The sequence below is a fragment of the Macaca fascicularis genome, chromosome 8, assembly GCF_037993035.2.
Source record: "Macaca fascicularis isolate 582-1 chromosome 8, T2T-MFA8v1.1".
Lineage (NCBI taxonomy): Eukaryota > Metazoa > Chordata > Mammalia > Primates > Cercopithecidae > Macaca > Macaca fascicularis.
Genome location: NC_088382.1, coordinates 106,310,246 through 106,335,534, shown reverse-complemented (window position 1 = coordinate 106,335,534; position 25,289 = coordinate 106,310,246). Strand labels below are relative to the sequence as shown.

Sequence of the window (25,289 nt, the reverse complement as noted above, 5' to 3'; positions counted from 1 at the left end):
ACCACTAAGAGTGAACGCTAATATAAACCATGGGCTTTGGGAGATTATGGTATGTCTGTATGGGTTAATCAATTGCAACGAATGTACCACTCTGGTGGGGAATGTACATGTGAGGGGAAGGTAATACATGGGATATTTATATACCTTCCTCTCAATTTTGCTATAAATCTAAAACTGCTTTTCGAAAAAAGTAAAGTATTTTTCTTTAAAAAAAGGCTGCCACTTGTTTTGCATTTGATATGTTCATTTTTTGCCCAATGGTCTCCATTGTACAAAAAGTCACACTAAAAATATTAGCATTTATTAACTAGTTCATTTTTCACACTGCAAAGATGGATTAATTATCTACTATGTTCAGAACAACTTCCATAGTTTCATATATACAGAAATAAAGAATATGTCCTCTTTGGTCTCAGAAAGCTAGTGAAAGAAGAAGGCAAATGACTATAATATAAAACAAAATAAATTCTTCAGTACTTATATAAACTAAAATAAAATCACAATAAAGTATTGCAGGATTATCTCTGGAGAGAATGAGAAAAAGATAACAGAAAAGATGATATTCCAGCTTAGCCTAGAAGGCTAAATTAATTTTCATAGATGTATGGTAGGAAGAGAATTTCCAGTTAAAAAACAAATATGAGCAAAGGTATGAACATTTATAGTATGTTCACCAATAATGTTAAAGAGTCTAGGAAACCTGGGAAAGCACTAGGGAGAAATGTAAACATACACACACACACACACACACCCCACACACACACCCCAAATGTATTTTCAGCCCCATTTCAGACCTACTGATTCAGAACCTACAAGAAGTTGGGTGAGACCCCAAAATCAGTATTTTCTAAATCTTTGTAGGTGATTCATTATACATTCACAAGTACAGAATACATAGAGGGATACAGTCGGTGTTATGGGCTAAATTGTGTTCCCCAAAATTCATACGTTAAAGCCCTAACTCCCAGGACTTTAGAATGTGACTATTTGAAAATGGGGCTTTGAAAGAGGTGTTAAGGTAATGAGACCATCAGGGTGGGCCCTAAAACAATCTGACTGGTGTCCATATAAGAAGAGGAAACTGGAATACACAGAGAGATACCAGGGGTGTGCATGCACAGAGAGAAGACTATGTAAATACCTCGAGAAAAGATGGCCACATGCAAGCCAAAAAGAGAGGCCTCAGAAGAAACCAAACATGCAGACACTTTGATCTTGGACTTCCAGCCTCTACAACCATGAGAAAATTCATTTCTGTTGTTTCACCTACCCAGTCTGCAGGACTTTGTTATGGTAGCACTAGCAAATACAGTAGTAACATGATCCAACCTATGATCCAACTCTGAGGCAGTATAGATGATAAAGTGGTTTAAAATATTCTGCTTGGCCGAGTCAAGGGTTAGGACTAGCGCAATGACAGCAAGGATGTGGGCGAAATGCATAGGTAGACACAACAGCCCTTGGTGACTTATTAATTCTGAAGAAAAGGATTCAGGAAAGTTGGAGAATTAAGGGTAATCTCCCTGATTATGAGCCTGTTTTGTACCCTGTATTTCATACACATCAAATTACCTACTATCCCTTAGATTGAGAAGCCACTAACCTAAATAGAAAATACAGAAAAAGCATGTTTGGAAATGAAATCAATGAAGTGGAAACCAGATAATGGAAATCAGAAAGAAGTCACGTGTAGAGATGAAGATCTTATGTGTATAGAAAGATTATTAAAGCCATAGGGTAAAGAGCACTGCCCACACTTCCAATTTCAGTACCAACATGTAAAGAACTTGGAAGTCAGCACTCATGTCCTTATAATAATGAAACAAAACAGAGTAAAAACCAGTGACTTTCCTTGGACCCCCTCCCCCAACAGAACTGAACTTGCAGGGCAAACTACCACCCTAAAATCTGGAGAGACAGGCAAATCCAGAGAGTCACAGCCAAGATCTACTTACCTGGAACAGAAGCTGCTGGAACCATAAAATGGTAGGAACTCTGAAATGGGAATTTTGACAAATTACTGGAGGCTGAGTATAGACTAAAATGAGAGTGAAAAACACCTAGGGCCATAGTCTTGGTAGGGAAGATACCCACAAATTTGGGTAATTACAAGACAACTACCACAAAAGAACAAAGACAGAAGGGAAACTGAAGTACCAATGGATAGTAATAGTGGCTAATACTAACTGAGCATTTACCATGTGGCAGGTCTGTCCTAAAGGTTTCCATTTCCTAACCCTTACAACAAACCCATATGGCAGTGCATTTGTTTTCTATTTCTGCTATAACAAAATACCACAACTTTGGTATCAGAATACAAATTTATTATTTTGCAGTTTTGTAGGTCGGAAGTCTGACACTGTATGCATCATGTAAAAGCAAGGTATTGGCAGGGCTGCATCCCTTTCTGGAAGCTCTAGGAAAGAATCTATTCCCTTGCTTTCCTCAGTTTCTAGTGGCCACCCACATTCCTTGGCTCATGGCCCCCTTCCTCCATCTTCAAAGCCAGTGGCACTGTCTCTCTTTGAACATTCTTCCACAATCACATCTTCCGAACTCTCTGACTTCCTCTTCTGCTTCACGCTTCCACTTTTAAAGACCCTTGTGATTACATTGGGCCCACCAGGATAATCCAGCACAATTTCCTATTTTAAGGCCAGATGATTAATAATGTTAATTCCATCTGCAACCTTAATTTCCCTTTGCAATGTAACCTAACATGCACAGGTTTCAGGGATTAAGATATGGACACCATAGGTGGTGGTAGGGAAGACAGTATTCTGCCCACTGCAGACAGTTATAATTTGTATCTCAATTTTATGGATGAAGAAATGGAGGTATAAAGAGTATATGTGTTTGGCCCAAAGTCACATAGGTGATGGTGGTAGACCTCAGATTTGAACTCAGGACAATGACTTCAAAGCCCATGTTCTTAACCATTAAGCCACAGGAAATGCAAGGTGCCAGTGAGTTATTAGTTTAAGTTGTAAACACTAAAATTTGGACTGAGTAGGCAATGAAATGAATTCAGAATAATGCTGACTTCCATGATGTACCTTCTGCTTCTCAAAGAACTTAATTGATGTTTATGATACCTCCAGTCACTTTCTAGCCTTTCTTTGGTCCCTGATTTTCTTTAAGCTTTAGCTCAAAAAAGCTAATGAAAAGAAAAACCCTACAAAAGAATAGCCAGGTGTTTTAGATGGTAAATGTTGGTATACAATACAAATGGAATTAATGATTTAAAATACTCAAATGTGACAAATACAGGCTCAGATAAGTTATGATTAGCATAGATCCATTTGATTTTGATAATGAAAAAAGAATCTCAAAATTATGCTCTGGCACAAAAGAGATATATGTATATAAACATGGAAGATGAATTATATGCGCTACTTCACAGTATTATGAAAGGAGAGAGGTATATTTTCTTTTCATCATCACAACCTGTTAAAAGCTAGCTGGAAACAGGGGCTAAACCAGAGGTCTAAGGCACAAGGCCAGTAAGAGTAAGAAAGACTCTGGAATTCACTAAAGTCTTCATTTAAGGCTTTTGGGTTTTTTGTTGTTGTTGTCATTGTTGTTTTGTTTTTTACAATCTCTCATAAATGTTACAAGCAGGATGTGAATTTTCTGTAAATATGTAGGTGTGACATCAGCAAGATGGCAGAATAGGAAATCCCAGGCTTCACTTGGCTTCACTTCCCTCTACAGAAAGTCCAACAAGCAACAATCCAAAGACAAGAACACTTTTGTGAAAACTTACAAACTTGAGAAAGAAATGGAGACAGCTGAAAGAATAGGCCGCTGAATCAAAAACCACATTAGAAGAGGAACAATCTCACGTTGACCATATTGCCCTTCCTGCTTTCCCAAATCAGCATGGTGATGCAGAGAGACGATTTTTTTCCTTTTTTTTTTTTTTTTTTTTTGAGACAGAGTCCCTCTCTGTTACCCTAGCTGAAGTGCAGTGGCACAATCTCGGCTCACTGCAACCTCCACCTCCCAGGTTCAAGCAATTCTCCTGCCTCAGCCTCTTGAGTAGCTGGGATTACAGGCACACACCACCATGCCCAGCTAATTTTTGTATTTTTAGTAGAGACAGGGTTTCACCATGTTTACCAGGATGGTCTTGATCTCCTGACCTCATGATCCACCCACCTCGGTCCCCCAAAGTGCTGGAATTACAGGCTTGAGTCACTGTGCCCAGCCAAGAGGATCTTTTTAACTGGGCCCATACAGTAAAAAAACAGAGTTTCTAGACATCTGGCTCCCCAGCATTCTGAGACACTTCCCAGAAAGTCCACTCCTGTCTGTCTGACCTCATGGGGAATACTGGCAGTAATGACATGGCTAGACCTCCTGGGGTTAGGTATAAACAAAGAAAGGAGGCAGAGCTCACAGGGACCAGTGTGCAAATTTTGGTGATGGCTCTATGTTCCTCCCAGTGGTGGTGCAAAATCAGAGACACCAGCCAATGGTACAGCTCACTTGCGAAGCCAAGCACACTGTTCACAGAAACATGATGAGAAGGTCAGCCTGGTTTGAGTCTTTAGATGGACAGCCTCCATATCTAGCCTCAGAGACCACCCCAATGCCTTACCCAGGAGGGAGATGTGGAGATGACCAACACAGGGCACTTCTGTGGATCATAGGGGTTCACAGGGTTTGGACCCAGAAGTCCAAAGAGTGACTCGATCCAGACTCAGAGCCCACTCCAAGGCCCTACCCAGGAAGAGGCAATCCTCAACGGTGCAGTTCTATGCCGCATAGCCTCCAGACCCCATCCATCCTGAGCAGCAACTCCACCTAAACTCAGAGTCCAGCCTGCAGCCCTGCATAACTGTTGAACCCAAAAAGTAGTACCACCCAGCCAGGAAATATACCCTACAACCTTGTCCAATGAGAAATTATAGCAGAGCCCAGTCAGTGGTCTCCCCCAGGCAGGGGAGCCTAGACAGCAGCCCCATCAGACCTCAGAGCAAAGGCAGCAGCCCAGCCAACTATAGCAAGCTCTTCCTGCATGGGGTCATTACCACCTGAACCAATAAGAATCACACCCTAGACTAAGAAGTAAAGGCCAATCCCTGCCAAAGAATACCTGTAAAGACCAGAAGAACAAACTGTTGGGGCCAGATGCAGTGGCTTATGCTTGTTATTCCAGCACTTTGGGAAGCCAAGGTAAGTAGATCACTTGAGCCCACAAGTTCAAGACCAGCCTGGACAACATGGTGAAACCCCATATTTACAAAAAATACAAAAAGTAGCCAGGCATGGTGGCACATACCTGTTGTCCCAACTACTCAGGAGGCTGAGGTGGGAGAATCTTATGAGCCCAGGAGGTGAAGGCTGCAGTGGACTGTCATTATACCACTGCACTCAGAAGGAAGCTGTCTCTTCAAATGTGCAGACACCCATGAAAGAACACAAGGATTACAAATATAGACGGTCCCCAATTTATGATGGTTCAACTTACAACTATACAACCTTAGAATGTACTTATCAGGATATAACCCCATTGTAAATCAAGGAGCATCAGCACTTATGTGGTTCAACTTATAATTTTTTGACATTACAATTGGTTTATTGGGGTATTAAACACATTTCTTACAAAGTTTTCAAATTACTATGGGTTTAACAGGACATAAGCCCGTCGTAAGTCAAAGAGCATCTGTAATCATCAAAAGAAGCTAACAAAGTTCCAATAACAGAATAAAAAATGAAGATCTATAAAGTGGCAGAAAAAAAATCCAGAAGAATCCTTGTAAAGCAGTTCAGTGAACTATAAGAATATATGGATATAAAATTAAGTGAAATTTGAAAAATAATACACAAAATTAGAATGTAGAAAAAGAAGTAGAAACAATAAAAAACCCTAGAGATAAAGATTACAATGACTTAATTGAAAAATACAATAGAAATCTTCAACAGCAGACTCAATTAAGCAGAAAAATCAGTGAGCTAAAGACAGAATATTTGAAATTATTCACCAGAGGAGAAAAAAGAAAAAAGAATGAAAAAGACGAAGAAAGCCTACAAGAATTATGTGACACAATCACAATCAAGGGAACTAACCTTCACATAATAGAAATTTCAGAAGATGAAGAGAGAGAAAAATGGCCAGAAAGTATATTTTAAAAGGAAATAGAAAAAAAATCCTAAAATTCATAGGGAATAAAAATAAAAATCACCAAGATCTTATACAAAACAAACAAAGCTGGAGGCATCATACTACCTGATATCAAACTATATTGCAAAGCCATTAAAAAATCATCGAAGAGAAAGGATGCCTGCCTAAACAGGGTTTTAATGCAGATGAACATGCTGTATTCTGGAAAAAAAAAAAAAAAGCCACAAAGGACATTTACTAGTAAGGAAGAGAAGTGAGCACCAAGATTTAAGGTAGGAAGGGATAGGCTAACTCTACTGTTTTGTGCAAATTCAGTCAGGTTTATGGTCAGGATTGTTATCTATAAAGTTGCTAACCTCCAAGTCTTGATGGGAAAAGATAAACATCAGCTGCCAGTCTTTTGGCTTAAACAAGAACAATTTTTCTGGATTGGTTCCACTGATGCTTTTTCCCTGAAGTCAGAGAGTATCTTGCCAGTAAGGGAATGCCTTTTAAAATTATTTTCATATTAGACAATGCCCCTGGCCACCTAGAACCCTATGAGTTCAACATCAACGACATCAAAGTGTTCTACTTGCCCCCAAGCACAACATCTCTAACTATCCTCTACATCAGGGGATCATAAGGACCTTGAAGGCTCATTATACACAGTACTCTGTGGAAAGGATGTCAACGCTATGTTAGAGAACCCTGATAGAACATCATGAAAGTCTAGAAGGATTACACCATTGAAGACACCATCACTGTTATAGAAAAAGCTGTGAGCCATCAAGCCAACAATAAGTTCCCGCAGGAGAAAACTGTGCCCAGCTGTTGTGTATGACTTCACAAGATTTATGACAAAGCCAATCAAGGAAATCATGAAAGTGATTGTGAATACAGTGGGAAAAAAGGTGGTGAGTGAAGATATCAAGATATGAATCTTGGAGAAATTCAAGAGCTAATAGACGCTACACACCAGAGGAATTGACAGAAGACAACTTGACGGAATGCTTCTGAACCAGTGCCTTATGATGAGGAGGAGGATATAAAAGTACCAAAAAGCAAATTAACAACAGACAATCTGGCAGAACCGTTCTGATTATTTAAGATCACTTTGACTTCTTTTATGACATGAACGCTTCTATGATATGGGCACTGAAGCTAAAGCAAATAGCAGAAGAAAGACTGATACTGTATAGAAACATTTTAAGATAAACTTTACAACATTTTCCAAAAAAGAAAAGTAGCCATACAGAAATTATGATGTATTTCCAGAAAGTTACACCAAGTGGGCCTGCCTCTCCTCCCTCCCCTTCTACCTCCTCCACTTCTTCCACCTCAGCCACCCCTAAGACAGCAAGACCAACCCCTTCTCTTCCTCCTCCTCCTCCGCCTACTCAACATAAAGATGACAAGAATGAAGACCTTTATGATTATTCACTTCCACTTAATAAATAGTAAATATATTTTCTCTCCCTTATGATTTTCTCAATAAAATTTTCTTTTCTCTATCTTACTCTATTGTAAGCATATAGTATATATATTACATGTAACATATAAAATATGTGTTAATTGGCTGTTTATGTTACTGGTAAGACTTCCAGTCAACAGTTGGCTATTAGTAGTTAAGTTTTGGGGGAATCAAAAGTTATAATAGAATTTTCAAATGTAGAGGGAGTCAGCACACCTAAACCCCGCATTGCTCAAAGATGAACTGTATAAGGAACTCAAACAACTCAATAGCAAGAAAACAAGCAACCCAATTAAAAAATGGACAAATAACCTGAATAGACAATTCTCAAAAGAAGACATAAAAATGACCAACAGATATATTTAAAAATGCTCAACATCATTAATTATCAAAGAAAAGCAAATCAAAACTGCAATGAGATAATATCTCACCCCAGTTAGAATGGCTACTATGAAAAAGACAGAAAATAACAAGTGCACTAGGCACTGTGGCTCACTCTTGTAATCCAGCACTTTGGGAGGCCAAGGGGAATAGATTGCTTGAGCTCAGGAGTTTGAGACCAGTCTGGGCAACATGGCAAAACCCCATCTCTTCAAATATACAAAAATTAGCCAGGCACAGTGGCACACTTGTAGTCCCAGTTACCTAGGAGGCTGAGGAGGGAGGATGGCTTGATCTTGGGAGGCAGAGGTTGCAGTGAGCCGAGATCACACCCCTGTACTCCAGCCTGGACAAAAGAACCAGATCCTGCCACAAAAACAAAATTCTGGTGACAACGTGAAGTAAAGGAAACTCTTACACATTGTTGATGGGAATGTAAATTTGTATAGCCATTACTGAAAACTTTATGGAGAGTCCTCAAAAAAACTAAAGATAGAACTATCATATGATCCAGCAGTCCCACTTCTAAGTACATATCCAAAGATTTGAAATAATTATATTAAAAAGATATATGCAATCCCATGTTCACTGCAGCACTATCCCACGTTGACTGCAGCACTATTCACAATAGCCAAATTATAGAATCAACCTAAGTGTCCATCAACAGATAAATGGATAAAGAAAAGGTGGTATATATGCACAATGAAATACTATTCTGCCTTTAAAAATGAGGAAATTCTGTCATTTGTGACAACGTGGATGAAGCTGCAGGAAATTATGCTAAATGAAATAAGCCAGACATAGGCACAGAAAGACAAATACCACATGATCTCACTTCTATGTGGAATCTAAAACAACAGAACTAAGAAGCGTAGAGTAGAATGGTGCTGACTAAAGTCTGAGGGGTTGGGAAAAATGGGGAATACCAAAGGGTTCAAAGTTTTAACTAAACAAGAGGAATATGTTTTTTGAGATTACGTTGTCACCATGATGACTATAGTTAATTATACTGTGTTGTATATTTCAAAATCGCTAAGAGAGCAAATTTCAAATATTTTCACCACAAAAATAAGTATTTAAGGTGATGGGTAGGCTTATTAGCTTGATTTAATCATTCCACATTGTATGAAATGTTGTGTTATGACATATATCAACATTACTTTGTACCTCATAAATATATACAATCATAATTTGTCAATTTACAATAAAATAAAAAAGAACTTATTAATGCAAAAAAGGAAATATATATACACACATATACCCCATATATATTCCAATATATATCATGTACATGTATATTCATACATAATATAATTATTTTTGATTAATAAAATATACTATTAAATGTTCCATATCCCTATTCACTCATAAATTATATTATTTAACCTCATTAGTTATACTATTCAAATCTTGCATATTACCATTTGACTTTGTCTATTTAATTTGTCATGTAAAACAACAGATCTAAGGTGTCCTACAAGTAGCTTTGCTTATTTTCTCATACTTCGGATCATTAGTTTTACATATTTTGAAGATATGCATTGTTAGATGTGTGATGCAAAAAAGAGTCACAACTACCTCTTCTTCCTTACAGAGGTTATCTTTCATCAGTACAAAATAACTCTGGGTCTAATATAATGGTCTTTGCTTTGAAATATACTTGGTTTCATTTTAATACTGATGTAGAATTCCAGGACCATAAGAGTTTCTGGTTTTCTTACCCTGGCTCACTATATTGGTGAATTTACATTTATGACTCTCTTGTGGTCTAACTGTCAGACTGAAGGCAGTGCCAGTGCTGGGCTTGTTTTCCATTTCCCAGCTGAGTTTTGCCCCATCCAATGGCCTACCTGTTAGGTACTTGGTAAACAGTAAAGGTAGCTGGATGGATTTAACTACGAGTCATGATGTCCATTATATTTTAAATGGTCTCTAACAATTAGAGGATCCAGCAGCAGATCCCCATCTTCCTATTCAATACCCAAGTCAGAAAAATCTTCACATATGATAAATATAGATGTAGGCTACTATCTTAAGTCAACCCCGTATTTGAAAGTCTGGATTTATTCAGATAATAAAACAAGGAGTGACTGTTCATTTTATAAAGGGATTATTTGCCTCATAAAAAATTTAATCATAACACTTTGATATTGTGGACTCCCCTACCGCATTGAAAGTGTCATTTGATTTACATAGATAGGCTCTATGCACCACCCTTCATGAACATCCCCATTGTATATAGCATAATCGGTGCTAAGGATCCTTTCACGTCACTGTCTGTCTCCGCAGAGATCTTGGCTCTTTTGGTGTTCAAATACCACCTGCTTTACTTTTACATTTCCGTGATATGATACGGTAAGGGAAGGAGGGGACACACTGCAGCAGGCCAAGGTTCCAAGGTAAGACAAGGCTTCGATACAATGGACAAAGCAATGGACCCAAAGTCAGAAGGCTCTGAGTCCCTGCCAGCCACGGGATCTGAGCCATCTGAGCCATGAGACAAACTGTAGCCTCCTTCATGCCAGATTTTTAGTTTATAAAAGAAAGATAATAAGGCCTGGGTGCACCTACTTCCTAGGTTCTTATAACAAACAAATATAAAATTGCTTTTTAAATATAAGGTGCTATGCGAATCTTTTCTCCAAGGAAGTCTAATACCACTGCATCAAGAGAACACTGCATTGATCTGCCTTTTTCTTTGTTAACACCGGTTTGTCATAGAATTACTTAAATTTTCTGGAAAATTTCTCCAAATCATTATCCTTTTCATTTTTATCTTACTTTCCCTGTTACTCTTTGCTTAGTTCAAAGTCTCCAAACACTTTCTCTGCAAAATGAGATCAAGCCCTCTGCCCAGCACCCACACCTCTGAACAATCTCCTGTTTGTCTCTTCCTGACAAACTGAATAAGATGAGAAATCAAAGCTTGTGATATCTTACCATTAAAGAAGTACAATTATTTGGAAGCGCCAGCTCAAATTTCTTTTCCGTATTTCATATCTGCCTATACCTGTGTCTTTGGAAACCACCGCTCTCTGCAACACTCCTGCCATTTCCTTATCTTTGTTCCTTTGAACCACTCTGGTCTGTATTTCTCTTTTTCAGTTTCTTCTGGCAGCTTATAATAACGCCCCATTGTTTGAGTCTCCAATCTTCTTTCCTTTACTGGCACTTACACAAGAATCAGAGTTCTCTAAGAACTCACCTGAAATATAATGTAATGGTCATTAGATAAGTATGATGTATTTTTTAAGTGAGTTATTAAACTGATGTGTCTTTTTAGACCGAGACCCTATTGTAATGTTTGGCTGAGGTCTTGACTGTGTGACATCACAGCACAGCTACAGAAAAGGCTATATCCTGGGATCTCCACCTGTATGTTCCACAGCTACCTCCGCTCACTCACCGTCTTTCTCCCGAAACTTCTTCCTCACCTTACATTTCTTACCCTCATTAGTGGCATCTCCACTCACCCAGTTAAGCAATTCCAAAACCTCAGATTATTTTTAAACATATCTCCCATATCCAGCTAGTCATTAATCCTGCTGTTTTCAAAAAGCCTCTCAAACCTATCTTAGTTTAGATCCTTATCCTATTTCATGAGAACTATGGCAATAGCATCTTCATTTTCCTGTGGCCTTCTGGCTCTTCATTCCCCAGTTCTTCTGAAACATTACTGTAGCTATTTTCTAAAGAAAATCCAATCATATCACTCCTCTGCTTAAAATTCAGCTTAAATATGCTGAAAACAGCCAGGTACAGTGGCTCATGCCTGTAATCCCTACACTGTGGGAGGCCAAGGCAGGCAGATAGCTTGCAGCCAGAAGGTCGAGATCAACCTGGCCCACATGGCAAAGCCCCGTCTCTACTAAAAATACAAAAATTAGCCAGGCTGTAGTGGCATGCGCCTGTAGTTCCAGCTATTTGGGAGGCGGAGGCAGGAGAATCACTCGAACCAGGAAGCGAAAGTTGCAGTGAGCTGAGATCTTGCCATGGCACTCCAGCCTGGGTGACAGAGAGAGGCCTTGTCTCAAAACAAAACAAAACAAAAATAATGCTGAAAAGGATTATCTAGACTGTGATAAAGTTTAAATAACATGACATTCAAGGACCATCAATGTCTGGCCCTAGCCTTACCAGACCTCCCTACAGCCACACTGAAGTCCCATCTCCCGAAGAATGCCATGTTCCTACTTGCGTCCTTTTCCTTGCTCTTGTTGTTCTCCATTCTTGGAATACCCTTCTCCCTCTGCTTGGTCTTCAGGCTTTGAAATACAGTTTGAAATTTACCTTCTCTGCAAAGTCTTTCTGAGCTCCAATCACACCTCTTTCCTGGAAGAGTGAGTGACCACTACTTCCACATTACCCTGTGGTGCAATTGTTTGCAGATGGGTCACTCTCCTATTTAAATTTGTTCTCATTCATCTTTATCCGGCACATAGTACACACTCAATAAACGGTTATTGAAATTAATATTTTCTGAATAAAATAACTAAAGGAAAATTCCAGAGATCCAGAGGTACACCCCTCCAGATACTTCACTGCATTAAAGAAAAGGGCCCAGGAATAAAGAGAAAGAACTAATAATGTGACTATAACAAACACATGAATGGGTTGTTTGTTTTTAAAAGTTAAGTGGTTCAGGGAGGGTAGGAGGATAAAGTACATTTTAAAGCTCTAGCTTCAGGGCAAGTAATAAAAATTGTTGCTTTAATGTTTTTTTCATAATATTGTGAGCAATGGGAAGGTCTATTCCATCACACCAGCCTTCGGGGCAGAAAGTTTCAGCCTCCTGAGCTAAATCAAACTGGCATCAGCTCTTAGTTTTTCAGGCGGCCACAACTGGTCTCTGCTTTCCATGGGGCTAAACTTGGCTGACAAAAAAGAAACAAAATAATTTCCCACTTATTTTATGGGCCTCTCTTTTCCTCTTCTGCTCTCATCAATTAATTATAAGAGTTCTGGAAACCCATCCTGCATTCTTGTCTCTGGATTACACAGATGCAGGCATTGTTCTTTGTCTATACTAGGGATTGTTGGTCTTATAAAGAAGGAGGTTGGAAGGCAGTGTCTTACCAAGGGCACAAAGCTAGTCCAAGAAACAACACTGCTTGGCACTCATGGTTCAAAGCCCTTAAGTGCCATTCACTGATGACAACTCTTGATGCCACTCATTTTATATTCCCTAAATTGGTAAGTCTGAATACGTTTAAAATTAAGATGCATGGGCACCTAGGTCAAAGTATCAGAGTCTCCTAGAATCTCAATGGAATTCAATAATTTTCAAAATGATAAAACAACCAACTCCCTTATAATTCAGTCTTAATCATTTCATCCTGTACTCTCATTCTAAATTCAGTTACCCAAATAACGCAGGGTTTGTATATATGCTTGAACACACACAGAGACCACATTCTTCAAAGTCACACAGTCTTTCCTGGCAAGATTGTCTTGTTTCTGGGAGAAACCCTGTTTCCATCTGCTTGAGTTCTAAGTCCTAACTGTCCCATTTTCCAAGTGCTGTTTCTAGTTAAGAAGGTCAAATAGGAATTACCATAGTATCTAGCTCTTAGGTATATAGTGACGATTAAATGGGGCAATATAAGTAAAAAGATTAAATATAACAGTGCCTGGTGTATGGTCAGTGCCCCATAAATATCAGCTTTGTAACATTCCATGCCTGTATGACACATGACCTCATAACTGGCTCTTTGGGTTGGCCCTTTTCACCAAGCAACACGTGTATTCCACTTCTCCTTATAAACTTGAATTAACTGAAGTAGGTAACATTAATTTCATTTTACTTAACACATTTGGAACTTTGTGTTTGTTAAATGTAGCATGCAAAAATATTTAAATACGTATGTATAATGACTTTTGAAGTGCCTTTAAAAAATCTCCAAGGTCCTTCCAGCTCCAAAATGTGATCCATGATAACTAATCTCAAATGCATGCAAAGAAATAGGGATGCAGTTCCCCGGATACACTGGGAATATATAGCATTGTCAGACTAGGTTGCACTGGAAACAAGTCAGACCCAGGACCAGGAGCCTGTGACAATGTAGAAGAAAATCTTGCCCTCCTTTCTCCCCACCAGCCTAGGGTTTATTATACTTATCTTGAGCTCCCAGGCTTTCTTATTGCAGATGTGGAGAAGAAAGGAAATGAGTTGTAAATAGCAGAGAAGACAGCAGAGGCAAAATGCTATGGAATCTCAAACAGAGGAGGTGAAGTAAGCAGAACTTCAGGAAATCATCGGTAATTTCACCTTCTAACCCTGATAAAAAAGAATCCCAAAGGTTTAACTCAGGAAGGGTCCCTAGCTAAACACCTTCATTTTGGAGATTAAGAAATTAAAACCTACAGAGATCAAGTGGCAAGTCCAAGGTCATCCGGCTCTTCTGGAACCTGGGCCTGGAAACTAAGAACTGCTGCAGTGACCAACTGTATTAAAGCTGTGTGCTAAGCCTATGTGTTTACAAACAGATAATGTCTCTCTGGGCCCTATGTAGCCTTCTCCAGTCACCTGCAAATCAGCCAGCACCTGTCTCAGGAAAACAGACAAGATTCTTAATAACTCTGAATTCAAAAGAAACGCCTGGTTTTACGAACAAGTCAGAATCATATGGTTCTGCCTTTACAGTCACCCTTATCTTTAAGAAATGAATGAAATATTATAGTGACAATGATTCTTTAAACGTCCAAAGTAGAAGTGAACAAAACACAAGCAAGAAAAAACCTAGGCATATTTTGTTGTAAGCAAACACATAAAGCCAAGTCCACCAAAAATGGAAATACCAGGGGGCGTTTCTGGAGATTATTTTAACAGCATAGAATAGAACTCTTTTTAAGTGGTCCCAATCAGAATGCCTCCATTTGCAAAAGTGCAACATTTACACAACTTTTTGGAAAGCTATCAAAACCTAGGAGTTGTAAGCCTGCATCTTCACTGCTTCCACTTCATATATCTTTATTTTCACTCATGCACTGATTCATTCAGTTCGATCTCATATGCACTCACTGACTTACTCATTTGTTAATTCACTCAGTTCTGCGGCATAGGTACTCATCCAATTACTTATCGAGTAGCTCTGAGTCCTAAGTCAGATGGGACTTTGCCCTCATGGAACTTAGATTCCAGGAGAGTCTAGTAGCAGAAACTAGACGCATCAAAAGCGAAAGTACACGGTAAAATGCGAAAGGAACCCCAAAAGAACTGCATAAAGCATACTGGAGGCTCAGGGGGACCAGGAATGTTTGCAGATGGGGGGTGAAGCGGGGGCTTGGGGCTGAGCCCTGTTGGTGACGGGAAGTAAAACCGTCTTGGGAAGGACGGCTGAGGGCCGTGCTCGCTGCTGTCCCGCAGCATCCTCCACCACCCCCACGTCACAGCTTCCCCATTTCTAGGCTCGGTGCCTCCAGTGTCACGAAGGGGCAGCCACAGGCTGCCAACCCGCCGCTCCCCAGCCAGCTCCTCCCGTCACTCCCCCGAATGAGCGGTGTTGGAAGTCTGTCCCCGTCTGCCCCCGCCCCTGGCCTGCTGCAGCCTCAGCCCGCCCGACCGCCACGGGTAGGAGCCAAGGCCTCGGTCCAGCCGCCCGCGGGCACTGCCAGGTCTGCTGCAAACGCACCTGATGGGGCGGCTCCTACGGCGGCGACGGAGGCGGCTCCCAGGACCGGGCTCGCGGCCTAGCCTTACGGTGGCGGCGGCCACACCCCTGACCAGGCTGGGGCCCTCCGCGCCGCCCCGTGACTGCAGCCCTGCCTGCCGGCAAGGCCGCGGACCGAGAGGCGGGGCAAAGACCTGACTCGGGGGCCGGGCACCACCTCCGGAACGCCTCGGGGGGTCTCACTCGCCCTCCGAGGGCGACCTTAGGGACACAGATCGGCCGGAAGGCTGCTCAGCTTCTGGGCTGTGGCTTCTGTTAGAAAATTGAGTGTCGCCCTGGGTCCGGAGCCCCTAGGCCTGACTCCTTCGTGCAGGGGCGTCTCCCTCAGACTGGGTGGTGCGCAGGCCAGGGCCGCGTGCTTTTCAGAAGCACAGCCTCAGAGGCAAGGCGGGCGGCAGGGGCCTGAGAAGGCGCATGGCTTGGCAGAAGGGTCCTGTGCTTCGATGGGTGCCCGTGCAGGTAGAGAAGGACCGGGCTGCGAAGCTGAAAGGAAAACGTGAAAGGTTTTTGTGTTTCTCTGAGCCTGAGTAAAGGCCATGCTTTCTGAGCTGTCAAACGCCTCCCAGAGGGAAGCGATTATTAAACCGTTTTCCCATCCTGCCAGGTGTAGGATTGTTAGGCGGTGATGATGGAAGGCAGAAGAGATGACCTGAACTGAGAAATCAGAAAGAGTCTTTTCTCTTTCGCTTGTGCCTTAGTTATATGAGGGTGCCCAAGAAGAAAGGAGACTCATCTGATTACCTGGTGTGGCTTATCTCAACAAGTCACACGCGTTCTGGTCACAGAGTATGTGCTCATTGTTTTCAATGCTTTATGTTTTGATAAGTGCAAATTCCTTTGTTTAAGGAAACTCTTATCAAATACAAACAGTTATCTTTGTGAAACACTGAGCAGTTCCAGTCTCTCCTCTTAACTAAAAAAACAAAACAGAACTTTTAATTTAAAAAGAAAAGAAAGAAAAAGCACATGCTCGCTGGGGGAAAAAAAAACCAAAAAACACAAAATGTGGAAAGTCCACTCACCTTCGGTTAACAATCCCTCTAAACCTTACTAGCCCTGTTGCCCATCGAAAAAAGTGTGAACTCTGTGAAGCATTGGAGGGTCCTCATAAACATGGCCCTGACCCACCTTTCCAGAATTATCTCTCGGATGCCATATCAAACCCCACTGAATTACTTTTTTCTCCAACCATCAACAGTAAAGGAAAAGTTTTTATTATTTCCAATCTGACATGGACCATTATTTCTGTAAAACACAATTCAAAACCAGCTAACAGATAAGAGACAAAAACTACAAGCACAGTTTTTATTACAAGTGTACAACGAGTATCCCAAAAAGCATAAAATTAGTTTTTCAATTTTTGGCTGTTGTTTTTTTTATTTCTAAATGTTTACTCACAATTTCTATACTTACCTGTTCATGGACCAGTAAAAAGCTGTTCATTGACTGGCGGTGGTGACTACAGTTTAAGTGGTGCTGACTTGCTGTTCGTTATGTCAAATGCTTTTCAACTTCTGGGCCTTTTCTCATGTTTAATGCCAACAAAGTTCTTTCCCACTCAAGTTTCAACTCGTAATAATAATAAAAGCTTCACATTTATTGAGTGCCTTGTGCTAAGATTTTCAATGCATTAACTGTGAATTCTTATTTGTCCTATGAGCTACAAATTATGATCATTATTATTTATCCCCACTTTACAGATAAGGAGATGGAGGATTAGAGATGTCAAGTCAGAAAACCAGTGAGGTACAAAGTCAGCATTAAACTGAGCTGGCCTGATTCTGGAGCCCAAGCAATCAACCAATATGCTGGGCCCCTCTCTGTGAAACCTCCCCCATTTGCTTTCAAGTTGAAATTAATCACTCTTGCTTATACCTCTACTCTAACATTTTTTCCCATTGGTTTTCATTCATGTCAGCTTCCCTCACTAGGCTTTAAGCTTCTGAGTACAGTGACATTTGTCTGCTCACACTAATCACAGAAAGCAGAGCTCATTCTCATCTTTGCGTTACCACTACCTTTTATGCTTACTTCATAATATGTTTTAATTATTTATTCTTGTCAGCATCCTCTACTAAACCATACAATGTTCAGAGTTATCTTACCAAAGATGATTTTATTTATTTAATTGAATAAGCACTTCTGTAGCATGTATAATAAGCCAAGTACTATTCCAAGAATTTTAAAACCTCGCAAATAGACCTATAAAGTAGATATTATTTTATCCCTGTTTAAACTGTGAGGAAACTAAGGCACAGAGAGGTTACCGGTAAGTTGCAGGACCAGAATTCCAAACCAAACAACCTGCCTGGCTGCAGAGTCTTATTTCTGAGCCACGATGCTATGCTGATTTTCCACGATACCACGTATTCTTCCTCTTAAAACACTTCACTGCGGGAAGATCAATCCATTATGGTCAATTAGAAGCCTCTGCCCGCAGCATTCACAGAGAGGAATGAAAAGGGGCAAGGGAATTCAGTATCTTCAACTGAAATATCCAAGTTCTCGCATTGGGACTGACTAGGAAAACCACTGGCCCATGCAAAATGAAGAAAAGTTGGGCAGGGTGGGGAGCCCACCCTGGAGCAGCACAGAATCAAAGGCACCTCCACCCTCAGCCAAGGGAAGTGGTGAGTGATTGTGCAACCCAGGAAACCATGCATCTCCCATGAATCTTTGCAACCTGCGGATCAAGAGACCCCCTCATGAGTCCACACCACCAGAGCCTTGAGTCTGATACACAGAGCTGTGTGTTGTCTTGGCAGAGCAGCCACTCAGGCACATACAAAGAGGCCCAGAAGTTTTACATACTCCGGCCACAATCACCAGCAAGGCAGGAAATCCATCTCTAGGAAGGTGGCTGAATCCAGGGAGCCAAGCAATGCCATTCTTCAGGCCCTACTTACATGATGCCCCACAAGTTAAGACCACCAGCTTGGAATCCCAGACAGCCAATGGCAGCGGGTGGGAGTTTGCCTGAGACAGGTTTGAGTTCCCAGGGGGAGGGGCAGCCGCCATCTCTGTGGTTCAGTCGACTCAGCTGCTGCAGCCTCCTGGCTGTGCAGAATACAGACGGTCAGAACTAGGAAGGGTTCCCTCTGCTACAATGAACCACACCTGCCCTACCAAAAAGCAGCCAGACTCCTTCTGTAAGTGGGACCCCAAGTCACTCCTCCTCACTGGAGAGGACCCCCTTAAGCCCCTCCAGCAATTGTTTTATGAACAGAACTCTGTTCTCTCCCTGGCACAGAGCTCCTGGAGGGAGGGGAAGCCATTATCTCTGCAGTTCAGTTGACTCAGCCATTCCAGCCTGCCAGCTGTGGATAATACAGATGGACCACACAAGGAAGGGTCCCCCACAATGTAGCACAGCTGCCTTGCCAAATTGCAGCCAGACTGCTTCTTTAAGTGGGACCCCAATCCATTCCTCATGGGTGGGTCCTCCCTGCAGGGGCTTCAGTCACTCCAATGAGGGCTCTACGGATAGAGCTTTGATATCTCCTGGGACAGGTTGCCTTGAAGAGGGACAACCACCATCTTTATGGTTCAGTGGACTCAGATGCTCCAGCCTGCCAGCTGTGGAGAATACAGGTGGTCCAGAGTATAAGGGCCCTGCTCACCCCGACTCCCAGTGTAGCACACCTGCTCTACAAAAAGCAGCCAGACTACTTCTTTGGGTGGGTCCCTAATCCCGTTCCTCCTGACTGGGTGAAACCTACCAGTAGGAGTCTCTAGCCACCTCCTACAGGTGTATGAGGGCTGGCAACAGATCAGAAACCACCTGAGATGAAGCTTCCAGAGGAAGAAGCTGGCTGCCATCTTTGCTGTTTCGTGGCCTTCACTAGTTATACCTCCAGATACAGGAAGAAGTGAGGCAACTGGGGTCTGGAGCAGATCTCCAGCAAACTGCAGCAGTCAAGTGGCCTGACTGTTAAGAGAAAAACAAAGAAACAGTCAGGAAAACAAAGAAAAACAAAGAAACAACAACATCAACAAAAAAGACCCCACAAAAACCTCAAAGTCAACAACCTCAAAGATTAAAGGTAGATAAGCCCACAAAGATGAGAAAGAATTAACGCAAACATGCCGAAAACTCAAAAAGCCAGAGTGCCTTTTCTCCTGCAAATGACCATAAGACCTCCCCAGCAAGGGCACAGAACTGGACTGAGACTGACATGGCTGAACTGACAGAAGTATGCTTCAGAAGGTGGGTAACAACGAACTTTGTTGAGCTAAAGGAGTATGTTGTAACCCAATGCAAAGAAGCTAAGAATCATAATAAAACAATACTGGAGCTGATAGCCAGATAGCCAGAATAGGTGAAAAAGGAATATAACTGACCTGATGAAACTGAAAAACACAAGAACTTCACAATGCAATCACAAATATCAATAGCAGAATAGACCAAGTGGAGGAAAGAATCTCAGAGCTTGAAGACTATCTTTCTGAAATAGGACCAGCAGACAAGAATAGAGCAAAAAATAATAAAAAAGAATGAACAAAATGTCATGTGCGTCCATGTGAAGAGACCACCAAACAGGCTTTGTGTGAGCAATAAAGCTTTTTAATCACCTGGGTGCAGGCGGGCTGAGTCTGAAAAGAGAGTCAGCGAAGGGAGATAAGGGTGGGGCCGTTTTATAGGATTTGGGTAGGTAAAGGAAAATTACAGTCAAAGAGGGGTTGTTCTCTGGCGGGCAGGAGTAGGGGTCACCAGGTGCTCAGTGGGGGAGCTTTTTGAGCCAGGATGAGCCAGGAAAAGGAATTTCACAAGATAATATTATCGCTTAAGGCAAGGACCAGCCATTTTCACTTCTGTTGTGGTGAAATGTCATCAGTTAAGGCGAGGCAGGGCATTTGCACTTCATTTGTGATTCTTCAGTTACTTCAGGCCATCTGGGCGTATACAGGCAAGTCACAGGGGATGTGACGGTTTGGCTTGGGCTCAGAGGCCTGACACAAAACATCCAAGAATATGGAATGATGTAAAAAGACTGAACCTACAACTGATTGGGGTACCTGAAAGAGACAAGGGGGATGAAACCAAGTTGAAAAACATACTTCAGGATATCATCCAGGAGAACTTCTCCAACCTAGCAAGACAGGCCAACATTCAAATTCAGGAAATCCAGAGAACCCCAGTAAGATACTCCACAAGAAGATCAATCCAAAGACACCTAATCATCAGATTTTCCAAGGCCTAAATGAAAGAAAAAATGTTAAGGGCACTCAGAAAGAAAGGCCAAGTTACTTACAAAGCAAAACCCATCAGACTAATAGTGGACCTGTCAGTGGAAACCCTACAAGCCAGAAGAGATTGGGGGCCAATATTCAACATTCTTAAAGAAAAGAATTCTCAGCACAGAATTTTATATCCAGCCAAACTAAGCTTCATAAGTGAAGGAGAAATAAGTTCCTTTTCAGACAAACATATGCTAAGGGAATTCATCACCACCAGGCCTGCCTTTCAAGAGCTCCTAAAGGAAGCTTTTATATATGTACCACATATTCTTTATCTGGTCTATCATTGATGGACATTTGGGTTGATTCCATGTCTTTGCTATTGTGAATAGTGCTGCAATGAACATATGTGTGCATGTGTCTTTATAATAGAATGGTTTATATTCTTTGGGGTATATACCCAGTAATGGGTACCCCTGAACTTAAAGGTTGAAGAAAAGAAAAAAAAAAATAACACTTCACTGCTTTTAGGATAGGACAAAACTCCTTAGTAGGGCCTACAAAACTCTGCATGGCCTACTTCCTGGTTAACTCTTCAGTTGCATCTCACACCAAACTCTCTGACTCCCTTCTCACCAAACTTGTCTTATTTCCTTGCTCCTAGGAGGCATGCTCCCTCCAACCATAGCACATGTAGTTCCCTCAGCCTGGAATGCTGTTCCTTCACCTTGTTCCTTCCTCAACTCAAAATTATCCTTCAGATTTTAGTTCAGGAAAACCTTCCTAGACAGGTCAAATACCCTATTATACATTTTGAAAGCATTTTTAGTTCTTAACATAATTATCACTGAATATTTTATTTATTTATTTATTTACTTACTTGACTAAGGGCAGTCTCCCCCTTTTAACTCTAAGCTCCATTATGGCAAGAGCGATATTATTTGCCCACATTTATATCCTCAGTACAGAGGGCAGTGCCTGGCACATAATACACAGTAAATATTCACTGAACAAATGAAGAAATATACAGTGCTCAGAGCATTATGAAAATATAAAAGGGGCATGGTGGTGTGCTAGTAAATGCTTATCAACAAGTTGTTGGTTTTTTAAATAAAACTCTCATTTGTACCATTTGTTGATTTCCATGCTATCAATACTTCCATCATGGCCAATTTCAAGATGCCAAAGTGATGTCATGCAACACTGGAGCTGGGAAGTGATATGCACAGTCGGCTTCGAGAGCCCGTACCAGCTGGCTCCAGCACACCACTGGAAGGGCATCAAAGTTAGCAGGGCAGAGAGTGGTGCACAAAACCCAGGCAACTTTTCAGAGATCTGAGATCTGAAGCATGAATCAAAAATGATTCTGAAAGGTGGAGACGTGTGTAGGGCAACAATAGGTAAGATGAGAGAAGTTGCAGTGTGGACAAGGAAGGAGAAGAAAGTTTAGTAGGGCTGAATTGTGCATTTGAAAACAGGGCTGTATCAATTTTGTTTCGAGGTTAGGGCTTTATCCGTATAGAAAACATTGGACTGGCTTACATCCAGTGCATTTAATTTAGTGTTTGGAGAAATCGCTCTGGCTGCCATCACTGAATAGACTGGCACTGTGCAGTCACCCAGGAAAGAGATGCTGGTGAACAGAACCAGGATTATTAGAAAGTACAAACAGCTGTTAAAGGGACCCTGATAGGCAAAAGAGCAGTCTGGCAGTGAGGAGGCCTGAGCCACAACCCAAGTTTCATGAGGTGGGACCTCCTGCCCCAGGAAAGGACACCAATGCAAGGCAGTACCTGCCCTGGAGGCCCAGGGACTAGATCTAGATTTCAAGAAAAGCCTATTCCTGAAATTCAGGTCTAGTCCTGGGTCTCCAGGGCACCACAGTGGTGCATGCCTGTAATCCCAGCTACTTGGAAGGCTGAGGTGGGAGGATTACCTGAGCCCAGGAAGTCAAGGCTGCAGTGACCTGAGATCACACCACTGCACTCCAGCCTGGATGACAGAGTGAGATCCTGTCTCAAAAAAAAAAAAAGGGCCAGGTGCAATGGCTCACACATGTAATCCTAGCGCTGTGGGAGGCCAAGGCAGGTGGATCATGAGGTCAAGAGATTGAGACCATCCTGGCCAACATGGTGAAACCCCATCTCTACTAAAAATACAAAAAAAAAAAATTAGCTGGGCTTGGTGGTGCACGCCTGTAGTCCCAGCTGCTCGGGAGGCTGAGGCAGGAGAATTGCTTGAACCCGGGAGGCAGAGGTTGATGTGAGCCAAGATTACACCATGCACTCTAGCCTGGGCGACAGAGCACTCCATCTAGAAAAAATAAATTAGGCCAGGTGGCTCACGCCTGTAATCCCAGCACTTTGGGAGGCCGAGGTGGGCTGATCATGAGGTCAGAAGATGGAGACCATCCTGGCAAACACGGTGAAACCCCATCTCTACTAAAAAATACAAAAAACTAGCCGGGCGTGGTAGTCCCAGCTACTTGAGAGGCTGAGGCAGGAGAATAGTGTGAACCTGGAAGGCAGAGCTTGCAGTGAGCTGAGATCGCGCCACTGCACTCCAGCCTGGAAGACAGAGCAAGACTCCATCTCAAAACAAACAAACAAACAAAAAAAGGCTTTAGAAACAGGGAGACCCAGGTTTGGGCTCTGGTTCAGCCACTTATTAGCCATCGCTAGTCAATTAAACCTTCTAGGTTTTCAGGATTTTTAAAAATGTTTTAAAAGGGGGAGGATATAATAAATATCTCACGTGATAATTTTGATAATGAGATATATATCAAAGTACCTAATATAGTGTGTGGTGCATAGTGGGTATGCAATGAATATTTTAAAATCTTAATAGGAAAAAAAGAAATAGGACATAGGCACTCCTTGGTTTTCAAGAGTCATCTTCAAATCTGAATATATTTCACCTGGGGAATGAGAAGGGGAATGACAAGGAGTACTCACTGGGATGACCAATAATTTACCATTGAAACTGAAATAGAGAATAACAGGGAGATGAGAGGCATTAAAGAGGGATGTTGGTCATCATAGTGCTCAAGAACTTTCCAAGGGGCAGCCAGACAGAGACAGTTGTAAAGAACCAGTTTCAGGATCCAGAACCTCAAATGCCGTATTACCTCTTTCCAAAATAAATTTGCCTAAAAGGTACCTTTCATGATTACCTTTCTTCCACTTCTCAAAAGAAAGAATTCTTCTCACACATCCTCTCTCTCTCTGAGGTGCATTGTCTGGAGGAAGAAAAGATGTGTCAAGCCAAGGGACACTTCGATAATTCCTTTAATCTAAGTTCCATCAGGTCCCGTGACCCTCATCTACCTCAGGAAGACTCACCTTCAATATATTACTTTTTGCATTCAATACTTACTTATTAAATATGTAATATATTTGTAGTGTTATAATAAATCATATAATACTAGTAACGGTAATGATAATTCAATTCAGCAAAAAATTTTACCATTCAGGACCCGGACAAAAATTTTTTTAATTAAATTTTAATGTGTATTTTTTTGTTGTGGAGAACTGTGATGGGGCAATCAACAAAATATTGTGAAGCATAAAAACTGGGGAGCTAAAACCCAGAATGGAGAGCACTGGAATAGAAAAACAACATTTATGGAAGAAAAGGAACAGCATAAAATTTCTGACAATTAAAGAGTTTTTTTCAGGTATTTTTTAAGCGTACCATGGGGAATATCTGGTTATTGCAGAATCTAAATTCCATTAGATACATTTAGAAGAGAGATGTAACAGTTTTATGTTGAAATGTCAATATTTATAAGATGTTGGAAATTTTATTGGTTTTTTTTTTAACGTTACAAGAATGTGCGAAGAAGTATATTAGCCAAAACATTTGAAAACCAGGGGTTTACAGTAGACAACTTAGAAGTTAAACTCTGGCTCTGCCATTTATTAGCTGTGTCACCATGGGCAAATCACATAACCTCTCTGAACATTCATTTCCTTATCTATAAAATGGGAAATAACAAAACCTACTTCAAGGATTAGATTTAATTAACCTTATAAAAGTTACTAGCAAGCTTGGCATATGGTAGCTACTCAATAAATGTTAATAATAGCTAACATTTTTTGACCCATGCGGGGTCAGGATCATCCATATCACTGCCTTCTACCTCTACGTCTTGTCCCACTGGAAAGTCCTCAGGGGCAATAATATGCATGGAACTGTCATCTCCTATGATAACAATGCCTTCTTCTGTAATACCTCCTGAAGGACTTGCCTGAGGCTGTTTTTTTTTTTTTTTATAAGTAGAAGGAGTGCACTCTAAAATAATGATAAAAAGTTTAGTATAGTAAATACATAAACCGGTAACATAGTCTTTTACTATTACTATCAAAATTATGTATTACACATAATTGTGTGTGCCATGCTTTTATATGACTGGCAGTGCAATAGGTTTGCTTACACCTGGGTCACCACAAACATTTGAGTAATATGATGACTGCAG

At 41.2% G+C, this 25,289-nt stretch overlaps 1 protein-coding gene across 12 annotated transcripts in view; it reads right to left on the bottom strand.

Annotated features, from left to right (window-relative positions):
* Positions 1-15,757, bottom strand: part of CPQ (carboxypeptidase Q) — a 491,970-nt gene extending 476,213 nt beyond the window's left edge. For 10 of the 12 annotated variants that reach the window (XM_073999151.1, XM_073999146.1, XM_073999147.1 and 7 more), the window contains exon 1: positions 15,596-15,757. The gene's annotated coding sequence lies outside the window, so the exon portion shown is untranslated. Of the gene's footprint in view, positions 1-8,228; positions 8,331-10,904; positions 11,170-15,595 lie in introns of all 12 variants that reach the window. The other 2 variants (XM_073999152.1, XM_073999150.1) reach the window with 2 other exon arrangements.
* Between the last annotated feature and the right edge of the window lie 9,532 nt (positions 15,758-25,289).